This window comes from Oncorhynchus nerka, linkage group LG4 (genome assembly GCF_034236695.1).
Source record: "Oncorhynchus nerka isolate Pitt River linkage group LG4, Oner_Uvic_2.0, whole genome shotgun sequence".
In the NCBI taxonomy this organism is placed as follows: Eukaryota; Metazoa; Chordata; class Actinopteri; order Salmoniformes; family Salmonidae; genus Oncorhynchus; species Oncorhynchus nerka.
The window spans coordinates 21,978,420-21,991,208 of NC_088399.1; positions in this window are offsets into that span (position 1 = coordinate 21,978,420).

Genomic DNA, 12,789 nt, shown 5'->3' on the forward strand with positions numbered 1-12,789 from the left:
GATATTAAAAGCTTGAACTCTCCCATGATATCGCACGGCAAAGGAGTCAAGGGCTTTTTTGATTAAAACACATTGACTATGTCAGTCATTATCGATTCATATGACTAGAGCATGGGAGGGAGTGAGAGGTATGGTAGGAGTAGGAATAGATGTGAGACTCCAAATAGCTCCTCCTGCTGAGTGACTTGTCACTGTCAACCCTTAACTAGTCAACATGAATCAGATGCTGTTCATCATTTCAATGTCTGAAGCCACAGTCTGAAGTCACAGTCTGAAGTCAGTCTGAAGTCACAGTCTGAAGTCACAGTGAATGACTGTTGTAGACAAATACTGTATGTCTGGATATACAATGCCTTCAGAAAGTATTCACACCACTTTTTCCACATTTTGTTGTGTTATAGACTGAATTTTAAATCGATTCAATTTATTTTTTTGTCACTGGCTTAGACAAAATATCCCAGAATGTCAAAGTGGAATTATGTTTTTAGTGGTGGTTGCATCATGTTATGGATATGCTTGTAATCGTTAAGGACTGGGGAGTTTTTCAGGATAAAAAAGAAACGGAATGGAGCTAAGCAAAGGCAGACCCTACAGCAAAACCTGATTCAGTCTGCTTTCCACCAGACACTGGGAGATGAATTCACCTTTCAGAAGGACAATAACCTAAAACACAAGGCCAAGTCTACAGTGGAGTGGCATTGATGACAGCGGTCACCAATTCCACCCTATCGGATGAGCTCAACACCTTTATCTAATGGTTTGAGCACATTGACCCTGAATTGCCAAGGAGAGTCCCCAATGACAATGTAAGCTACACACTCACAGTCTCCACTGAGGAGGAATGTAGTAAGTCATTCCAACATGTTAACCCTCGCAAGGCTGCCGGCCCAGATGGCAACCCTAGCCGTGCCCTCAGCATGTGCATACAAGCTGGCTGTTGAGTTCTATGGACATTTTCATCTCTCCTGAACTGAATGACTATCGACCAGTAGCACTCACTTCTGTCATTATGAAGTGCTTCAAGGGGCTAGTCAAAGACCACATCACCTCCTCCCTCACCGACACACTCAAGCCTCTACAATTTGCCTACCGCCCTAATAGATCCACGGACAATTACCATTGCACTGCACACTGCCCTTACCCACCTGGACAAAAATAATGCATATGTGAGGATGCTACAGCTCAGCCTTCAAAACCATAGTGCCCTATAAGCTCATTACAAATCTCACGGCCCTAGGTCTGAACTCTGCCCATTCAACTGGTTCCTGCACTTCCTGAAGGCTGCCCCCAGGTGGTGAAGGCAGGAAACATCGTTGTCGGTGATCAGGCCTACCATTGTTGTGTCTTCAGCAAACTTAATGATGGTGTTGGAGTCGTACTTGGCCACGCAGTCGTGGGTGAACAGGGAGTACAGGAGGGGACTAAACACTCACCCCTCTGAGGGTTCCCAGTGTTGAGGATCAGCATGGCAGACATGTTTTTGCCTAACCTTACCACCTGGCGTGCGGCCTGTCAGGAAGTCCAGGATCCAGTTGCATAGGAAGGTGTTTAGTCCCAGGGTCCCGAGCTTAGTGAAGAGCTATGTGGGCACTATGGGGTTGAACGCTGAGCTGTAGTCAATGAACAGCATTCCCACACAGGTGTTCTTTTTGTCCAGGTGGGAAAGGGCAGTGTGGAGTGCGATTGAGATTGCCTCATTTGTGGATCTGTTGGGGCGGTATGCGAATTGGAGTGGGTCTAGGGTTTCCGGGATGATGGTTTTGATGTGAGCCATGACCAGCCTTTCAAAGCACTTCATGGCTACCAACGTGAGTGCTACAGGGCGGTAGTCATTTAGGCAGGTTACCTTCACTTTCTTGGGTACAGGGACTATTGTGGTCTGCTTGAAACATGTTGGTATTACAGACTCGGTCAGGGAGAGGTTGAAAATGTCAGTGAAGACACTTACCAGTTGGTCCGCGCATGCTCTGACTACATGTTCTGGTAATCCTTCTGGCCTCGCAGCTTTGTAAATGTTGACCTGTTTAAAGGTCTTGCTCACGTCAGCTATGGAGAGCATGATGTCACAGTCGTCCCGAACAGCTGGTGCTCTCATGCATGCTTCAGTGTTGCTTGCTTTGAAGCGAGCATAAAAGGCATGTAGCTTGTCTGGTAGGCTCGCGTTACTGGGCAACTCGTGACTGGGTTTCCCTTTATAGTCCGTAAAAGTTTGCAAGCCCTGCCAAATCCAACAAGCGTCAGAGCTGGTGTAGTAGGATTACATTTTAGTCCTGTATTAACGCTTTGCCTGTTTGATGGTTTGTCTGAGGGCATAGCAAGATTTCTTATAAGTACCCTGATTAGTGTCCTGCTCTTTGAAAGCGTCGCTCTAGCCTTTAGCTCGGTGCGGATGTTGCCTGTAATCCATGGCTTCTGGTTGGGATATGTACATAGTGTCACAGTGGGGACGATGCACTTATTGATGAAGCCGGTGACTGAGGTAGTATACTCCAGAATGCCATTGGATGAATCCTGGAACATATACCAGTATGTGCTAGCAAAACAGTCCTTCAGCGTAGCATCGCGTGTCATCAGCGTGTCATCGGACCACTTCTGTATTGAACGAGTCACTGGTACTTCATGCTTAGGTTTTTGCTTGTAAGTAGGAATCAGGATGATAAAATTATGGTCAGATTTGCCAAATGGAGTGCGAGGGAGAGCTTTGTATGTGTCTCTGTGTGTGGAGTAAGGTGGTCTAGAGTTTTTTTTCCCTCTGATTGCACATGTGACATGCTGGTAGAAATGAGGTCAAACGGATTTAAGCTTGTCTGCATAACGTCCCTTGCCACTAAAAGCGCCACTTCTGGATGAGGATTTTCTTCATTGCTTATGGCCTTATAAAGCTCAGTAAGTGCAGTCTTAGTACCAGCATCAGTTTGTGGTGGTAAATAGACGGCTACGAAAAATAAAGATGAAAACTCTCTTGGTAGCTAGTGTCGTCTCCAGCTTTTCATCAGGGGAACAATACCTCAATAGTTAATATTAGACATTGTGCACCGGCTGTCATTGACAAATAGTCACACACCCCCACCCATCGTCTTACCAGATGTAGCTGTTCTTTCCTGCCGATGCACGGAAAACTCAGCCAACTGTATATATTATCCATGTTGTCATTCAGCAACTACTTGATGAAACATAGATATTAACATTTTTAATATCCCTTTTGTAGGATAGTCTCGAACAGAGATCATCCAGTTTATTCTCTGGTGATTTCACGTTGGCCAATGAAACAGATGGTAGAGGCAGGTTACCCACTCTCCGATGAATTGTATTTCCATAGTTTCTTCACAAAAATTACGGGTATTTTGGCCTGTAGCAGTATATCCTTTGCGTCGGACTTATTAAAGAAAAAAATATCCAGAAGCTCTTTTCGTAACAGACGGTAGCAGCAACATTATGTATGAAGTAAGTTACAAACAATGGGAGAAAACACACAAAATAGCACAGTTGGATAGTAGTCTGTAAAATGACAGTCATCCCCTCTGGCGCCATTACTGTCTGCTTCCTCAGTTCCCTGCCTGTGTTCCCTGTATACCCACAACTGTGTGGCCTCACACAGTTCCAACTCCATCATCAAGTTCGCTGACAACAAGACAGTAGTAGGTCTGATTACCAACAATGACAAGACAGCCTACAGGGAGGAGGTAGGCACTGACGACGTGGTGCCAGGTTAACAACCTCTCCCTCAATGTTAGAAAAACAGAGGAGCTGATTGTGGACTTCAGGGGGAACCAGGCTGGACACCTCAGCGTACACATCTCATAGAAGCTGAAATGGTCTAACCACACAGACAATTACAACACCAGGTGTCGCAGGAAGGCCAAGAAAAACATCAGGGACCCCATCCACCCAAGTCATGCCCTGTTCTCCTCGCTTAAATCACTCAGACAGTACAGGAACATCATGGCAAAAACTGAAAGAGTGGGGCCTCCCAAGTGGTACAGTGGTCTAAGGCACTGCATCGCAGTGCTAGGGCCGTCACTACAGATCTGTGTTAGATCTCAGCCGGCCGCAACCAGGAGACCCATGAGGCGGAGCACAATTGACCCAGCGTCGTCTGGTTAGGGGAGGGTTTGACCGGCTGGGAAGTCCTTGTCCCATTACGCTCTAGCAACCAATTGTGGCGGGCCAGGCGGTCGCCAGCTCTACAGTGTTTCCACCGACACATTGGTGCGGCTGGCTTCCGGTTTGAGTGAGCAGTGTGTCAAGAAGCAGTGAGGCTTTGCGGAGTCGTGTTTCGGAGGATGCATGGCAACCTTCGCCTCTCCTGAGTCCTTACGGGAGTTGCAGCGATGGGAGAAGACTGTAACTACCAATTGTATATCACCAAATTGGGGGGTGAAAAGGGTAGGTAGTACCCAAAAAATAAACAGAAATACTGGCCAATAGTTTCTACCCTCAGATCAGTAGGCTGCTGAATAGCCACCAGTAGTCAGCTACCTCACCCCATCACTATTGCAGTTGCTAATATGTATATTATTACTTTTTTTATTGTTTTTATTTCACTTGGTCCCCAAACCCCCTCAATGGTCATGCTGCTCCCCCTACGGTCATCACCCCAACCCCCTAAACAGCTAAACAGTCTTTACTCTCCACCACATTGGACATTTATTTATTCATCACGGCCACAGTTGTGTTATGTATACAGTGCTATATATATATATATATATATATATAAAACTTGTTCTTTTTTTTCTTCATTGTTTTATTTTTTAAATATTTTTTTCGCTTGTTGGATTTCTGTATTTAATTTTCAAAACATTTGCCAATCATTTTAAAAACATGTTTCACTTTGTCATTATGGGGTATTGTGTGTAGATGGGTGAGAGAAAGGAAATCCTTTTAATCCATTTTGAATTCATGCTGTAACACAACAAAACGTGGAATAAGTTAAGGGATGTGCTATCATCAGATAATACCTTCTTATGCTTCTGCCGAAAAGCCTTTTTGAAATTTGACATGTTGGCTGGATTCACAACGAGTGTAGCTGTAGTTTGGTATTGTACATGTGTGATTTAATGAAAGTTTGAATTTTATAGCATTTTTTTTAAATTTGGTGCTCTGCATTTTTCTTGGCAATTGGCCAGGTGAGACATTTGCATCCCGCCTATCCCAGAGAGTTTAAGGGAAATTAATACTTTCTGAAGACAATGTAACTGTTAACAGTCAACCTCTTAGTGTGTTCAAGATAAGAGCTTTTTCGTAGTTTGGGACATTAACACTGGGTTAAGAATCAGTGGAAATTAGACAGTGGAGAGTGTACACGCATGCGCACATGCACATACACCACACACATACATACACACACACAGTGCAATTACTAGCCGAGCGGCCCCTCTCACACAGACCCAGTCAAACAGGTTAGCTCATTTCCTCTCTGATGGATTTCAGGATTGCTCTGTCGCTTCCAATTTGCATTCCTAGAGGGAGAGGTAGAGAGAGCGGTATAGAGAGAGCGGTATAGAGAGAGAGCAAGACAGAGAAATTAAAGACAGCGAGAGAGAGAGAGAGAGCGAAAGAGAGAGAGAGAGCGGTATAGAGAGAGAGCGGTATAGAGAGAGAGAGCGGTATAGAGAGAGAGAGTGGTATAGAGAGAGAGCGGTATAGAGAGAGCGGTATAGAGAGAGAGCGGTATAGAGAGAGAGCAAGACAGAGAAATTAAAGACAGAGAGAGAGAGAGCGCGAAAGAGAGAGAGAGAGAGCAGACAGACTGAGAGAGGGATATTGAGACTGTGAAAGGACGACAGACAAAGAAAAAGGGAACAAGAGATAGATACAGTGGCTTGCGAAAGTATTCACCCCCCTTCACATTTTTCCTATTTTGTTGCCTTACACCCTGGAATTCAAATTGAATTTTGGGGGGTTTGTATCATTTGATTTACACAACATGCCAACCACTTTGAAGATGCAAAATATTTTCTATTGTGAAACAAACAAGAACACAGAAAACTTGAGCGTGCATAACTATTCACCCCCCAAAGTCAATACTTTGTAGAGTCACCTTTTGCAGCAATTACAGCTGCAAGTCTCTTGGGGTATGTCTCTATAAGCTTGGCACATCCTGACACTTTTTTTGCCCATTCTTCAAGGCAAAACTGCTCCAGCTCCTTCCAGTTGGACGGGTTCCACTGGTGTACAGCAATCTTTAAGTCATACCACATATTGTATTGAAGTCTGGGCTTTGACTAGGCCATTCCAAGACATTTAAACGTCTCCCCTTAAATCACTCAAGTGTTGCTTTAGCAGTATGCTTAGGGTCATTGTCCTGCTGGAAGATGAACCTCCGTCCGAGTCTCAAATCTCTGGAAGACTGAAACAGGTTTCCCTCAATGTATTTAGCGCCATCCATCATTCCTTAAATTCTGACCTGTTTCCCAGTCCCTGCCGATGATAAACATCCCCATAGCATGATGCTGCCACCACCATGCTTCACTGTGGGGAGGGTGTTCTTGGTGTTGGATTTGTGCCAAAAAGCTACATTTTAGTCTCATATGACCAGAATTCCATGTTTGGTTTCCATATGTTTGGGGAGTCTCCCAAATGCCTTTTGTCTATCACCAAACATGTCTGCTTATTTTTTCTGGCCACTCGTCCATAAAGCCCAGCTCTGTAGAGTGTACTTCTCCACAACTTTGTCCCCGACCTGTGTGTAGAGCTCCTTGGTCTTCATAGTGCCCCTTGCTTGGTGGTGTTGCAGACTCTGGGGTCTTTAAGAACAGGTATATATATACTGAGATCATGTGACAGAACATGTGACACTTAGATTGCACACAGGTGGACTTTATTGAACTAATTATGTGACTTCTGAAGGTAATTGTTTGCACCATATCTTATTTAGGGGCTTCATAGCAAAGGGGGTGAATACATATGCATGCACCACTTATCAATTTTTTTTTTCATTTCACTTCACCAATTTTGACTATTTTGTGTATGTCCATGAAATCCAAATAAAAATCTATTTAAATGACAGGTTGTAATGCAACAAAATAGGAAAAACGCAAAGCACTGGCACGTGGATCGTCGCCGGAGGCTCCGGGCCATCGATCGTCACCGGATGCTCCGGGCCATCAATCGTCACCGGAGGCTCCGGGCCATGGATCGTCACTGGATGCTCTTGGCCATGGATCATCACTGGAGGCTCCGGGCCATGGATCATCACTGGAGGCTCTGGGCCATGGATCATCACCGGAGGCTCCGGGCCATGGATCATCACTGGAGGCTCCGGGCCATGGATCATCACCGGAGGCTCCGGGCCATGGATCATCACCGGAGGCTCCGGGCCATGGATCATCACTGGAGGCTCCGGGCCATGGATCATCACTGGAGGCTCCGGGCCATGGATCATCACTGGAGGCTCCGGGCCATGGATCATCACTGGAGGCTCCGGACTGGATTGGGAACCCTCGCCGGAGGCTCTGGACTGGGGGTCGTCGCAAGAAGCCTGGTGCGTGGGGCCGGCACTGGTGGTACCGGACTGGTGACACGCACTTCAGGGCGAGTGCGAAGAGCAGGCACAGGACGTACTGGACTGGGAAGGCGTACTTTAGGGCAAGTACGAGGAGCAGACATTGGACATACCGGACTGGGGAGGCGCACTGGAGGCCTGATGCGTGGGACCGGCACAGATTGTACCTGACTGGTGACACGCTCTTCCAAACGCCTGTGTTGCCGCATACTCCTCGCCAACTCCATTCTCCGGTATCCCTCCTCACACTGTTCTATTGACTCCCAGGCGGGCTCTGGCACTCTCCCTCGGTCGACCGACCACCTCTTTACCTCCTCCCAGGTTGTCTCTGGTTCACACCTCGGCACCGCCGACCACCCCGTGTGCCCCCCCTCCCCACAAAACATTTTCAGGCTGTCCTTTGGGCTGTCTTTGTAGCTAGGAACATCGGCGTCGTCGCTGTTGCTCCTTCGCTGCCTCCTGTTTCCATGGCAGGCTTCTGTCTCCTGCCATGATTTCGTCCCACGTCCAGGATGTCCTCCATTCCTGGCTTTCCTCCCAGGCCCAGGATTCCTGCTTCTCCTGGGCACGCTGCTTAGTCCATTTGTGGTGGGATCTTCTGTCACGATCGTTGGATGTTCTGGGCTGCTCACAGGCAGCTACACAAAAACAAGATCCCACAAACAACAGGTGGGAAAAGGCTGCCTAAATATGATCCCCAATCAGAGACAACGATAGACAGCTGCCTCTGATGGGGAACCATACCAGGCCAACAAAGAAATAGAAAACATAGATTGCCCACCCTAGTCACACCCTGACCTAACCAAATAGAGAATTAAAAGGATCTCTAAGGTCAGGGTGTGACAATAACACATAATAACCAACATGGTGATGGGTCAAAACACACTTCCCTAACAAGACGTAACACATAATAATCAACATGGTGATGGGTCAAAACACAGGTCCCTAACATAACGTAACACATAATAACCAACATGGTGATGGCTCAAAACACAGGTCCCTAACATAACGTAACACATAATAACCAACATGGTGATGGGTCAAAACACAGGTCCCTAACATAACGTAACACATAATAACCAACATGGTGATGGGTCAAAACCCAGATCCCTAACATAACGTGACACATAATAACTAACATGGTGATGGGTCAAAACACAGGTCCCTAACATAACGTAAATCATAATAACCAACATGGTGATGGGTCAAAACACAGGTCCCTAACATAACGTAACACATAATAACCAACATGGTGATGGGTCAAAACACAGGTCCCTAACATAACGTAACACATAATAACCAACATGGTGATGGGTCAAAACACAGGTCCCTAACATAACACATAATAACCAACAGGGTAATTGGTCAAAACACTGGTCCCTAGCATAACCCATAATAACCATCATGGTGATGATGCGCAGAGCGCAGCAGGTGTTTATTGGAGGGGACCATAGTAGGAGGCAGGTAGCTGGGTCCAGGGGCAGGCAGAAGGTCATACACGGTAGGTCCAAAATGGCAATAGTACAGGCAGGGAATAGGCAAAAGGTGTTGTGAGTGAGGCAGGCAAAAACGATCATACACAGCAGGTGTGAAGGACAAGAAAAAACAGAGCTCCGAAAGAAGTGTGTCTCAAAACAAACAATACCTCACAGTGATGGGGTGCAAGGAACTGAACTAAATAGTGTGGGATAATAACATACAGGTGTGTGAACAGGTGATTAGAATTCCGGTGATTGGGATCTGGAGAGTGAGCTGGAAAGTGGGCTGTGTTCCAGGGATCTAAGTGTTTGGGGATGTTTTATTTATTTATTTATTTCACCTTTATTTAACCAGGTAAGCAAGTTGAGAACAAGTTCTCATTTACAATTGCGACCTGGCCAAGATAAAGCAAAGCAGTTCGACACATACAACGACACAGAGTTACACATGGAGTAAAACAAACATACAGTCAATAATACAGTAAAAAAATATAAAAAAATAAAAAAAAATAAAAAAAGTCTATATACAATGTGAGCAAATTAGGTGAGAAGGGAGGTAAAGGCAAAAAAGGCCATGGTGGCAAAGTAAATACAATATAGCAAGTAAAACACTGGAATGGTAGTATTGCAATGGAAGAATGTGCAAAGTAGAAATAAAAATAATGGGGTGCAAAGGAGCAAAATAAATAAATAAATTAAATACAGTTGGGAAAGAGGTAGTTGTTTGGGCTAAATTATAGGTGGGCTATGTACAGGTGCAGTAATCTGTAAGATGCTCTGACAGTTGGTGCTTAAAGCTAGTGAGGGAGATAAGTGTTTCCAATTTAAGAGATTTTTGTAGTTCGTTCCAGTCATTGGCAGCAGAGAACTGGAAGGAGAGGCGGCCAAAGAAAGAATTGGTTTTGGGGGTGACTAGAGAGATATACCTGCTGGAGCGTGTGCTACAGGTGGGAGATGCTATGGTGACCAGCGAGCTGAGATAAGGGGGGACTTTACCTAGCAGGGTCTTGTAGATGACATGGAGCCAGTGGGTTTGGCGACGAGTATGAAGCGAGGGCCAGCCAACGAGAGCGTACAGGTCGCAATGGTGGGTAGTATATGGGGCTTTGGTGACAAAACGGATAGCACTGTGATAGACTGCATCCAATTTGTTGAGTAGGGTATTGGAGGCTATTTTGTAAATGACATCGCCAAAGTCGAGGATTGGTAGGATGGTCAATTTTACAAGGGTAAGTTTGGCAGCATGAGTGAAGTTGCATGTGAGTTGGACGCAGACGTTACATGATTAGAGCTTTGATAAGGCATGACAATTCAAGACTGGTGCTACCTGAGTCTGATGAGCCATACATTAGACAATTTATGAGCCATATATTAAATACATTTTATGAGCCCATGCCCAAAAAAAGCCCAAATGAAAGGATTGTGCCGTTATGCAATACATAGCCTACATATTACATTACGCACAACAGAAAAACATAAAAGCCCATAGATGTAGTTGATGTATGCTCACTTGGGTAAATAAATGAAAACTCTTCAGTAGGCTAATCTTTTTGAGTGTGGAGTGTATGTCACACCCTGACCATAGTTTGCTTTGTATGTTTCTATGTTTTGGTTGGTCATGGTGTGATCTGAGTGGGCATTCTATGTTGGATGTCTTGTTTGTCTATTTCTATGTCTGGCCTGATATGGTTCTCAATCAGAGGCAGGTGTTAGTCATTGTCTCTGATTGGGAACCATATTTAGGTAGCCTGGGTTTCACTGTGTGTTTGTGGGTGATTGTTCCTGTCTCTGTGTTTTGCACCAGATAGGACTATTTTAGGTTTGCACACGTTTATTGTTTTGTAGTGTTCGTGTTTATCTTTGTTTATTAAACATGAATCAATATAATCACGCTGCATTTTGGTCCGCCTCTACTTCACCTAAAGAAAACCGTTACAGTGTATTGTATTATACTGTATTACCTGGACTGGAATTATGCACCTTGTTGAAACCATGAAGCTGCGATGCTGGTGCAAGACATGCGGCCCTACGTAGTTACAATTATAAGCTAGCAATTCATTTTATTTAAATTCTGAAATATATTAGGGCCTATTTAACATTTTTATAATTAGTAGACTTACGCTTATATAGGCTACCTTTCATAATATTTCCCCTCATGTTGTGCAATGTGTGAATCTCCCCTTTCTCTATTGTTGCTTCATTCTTTCCTCGCTTTCAACAGTTAAATGAAATTTGAAAAATGTGTCCTTCATCATTGTAATGACATGCTTAAATAATATACACTCTTAGAAAAAATGGGTTATTCGGCTGTACCCGTAGGAGAACCCTTTGAATAACTATTTTTGGTTCCATGCCAAACCCTCTGTGGAAATGGTTCCTCATGGAACCCAAAACGGTTTTTACCTGGAACCAAAAGGGTCTAAGCCATAGAAAGTTGTGCCTGTTGGGCAAACAACCTTTGGTTTCTTAGGTTACCTCCTTGCCTCACAGCAAACACTTTTTTTGTTGTCTGCTTATTTTAGTCAAATACAAAAAAAAAAGTACAACATGTCTAAAAAGATGACTTTTCAACATTGCTTGCTCCCGAGCGTTCTCACAACTTAGAAAAATGTACTATTGTATGGCTTACCTCATGCCTGTTTCCATGATGGTGCTAGCAGTCAAGTGAGTGAGTGAGTGAGTGGTAGCTAGCCAAGACCAACAACACAAACAAACTGACTATTTAAGCAATAAGGCCCGAGGAGGTGTGGTATATGTCCAATTTACCAAGGCTAAGGGTTGTTACAACGCGGAGTGCCTGGATACAGCCCTTAACCGTGGTATATAGGCCCCTGAGGTGCCTTTTTTATAAACCGGTTACCAACACGGTAAGGCAAGAAACTACACATCTAAATTGAAAATGTTGCTGTAATAAATCAATTCATAATGAATACATTCCACCAGAAAAAGTAGGCCGGACAAAAGTCTTGTTGCTAGACTGGTTGCTATGCAACAACCACAGGATGCAAAAAACCGAGCATTAGCACCACTTCTAGAGTGACTAACACATGCCAATTATTTATTAATGTTCATCTGAATGTTGCCATTTATTGTGCACAAATGAAAAAATTGTCCCATGTTATTGTTTCTTGTTGGCTTGCTCATGTTATCATTTGTTGTTGGCTTGCCCATGTTATCATTTGTTGTTGGCTTGCCCATATTATCATTTGTTGTTGGCTTGCCCATGTTATCATTTGTTGTTGGCTTGCCCATATTATCATTTGTTGTTGGCTTGCCCATGTTATCATTTGTTGTTGGCTTGTCCATGTTATCATTTGTTGTTGGCTTGCCCATGTTATCATTTGTTGTTGGCTTGCCCATGTTATCATTTGTTGTTGCCTTGCCCATGTTATCATTTGTTGTTGCCTTGCCCATGTTATTGTTGGCGCCACACTGCTGGAAATGGATGCTGTTCTTTTAACTGTTGGAGCTGCTGCTGTGTTGTCAGAGAGAATAGTGCTCCACAGCATTCTCACTTCCAGATTTGGCCTCCAGTAACTTTGAAGAGAGGTTTTGAATCTGTGTCCTCTGACAGACAGAATTTCTCGTACCTCTAGTCAAGCATCAGACAGTTTCTGGATCATGGTGTTTCAGAGGCAGTGGTATGTGTAAATTTGCGAAGGGCCAGCTATTTTGTAGATCTTTGGAAGCATTGTAGCGAGGGTGTTCACTCCAATCGGCTCTCTTGTTTACATTAATCATAAGACAAAATAAAGTTAGTTAGTTAGTAATAGGTAGGCCTATATAGCTACCGGTTATATTGTCAGG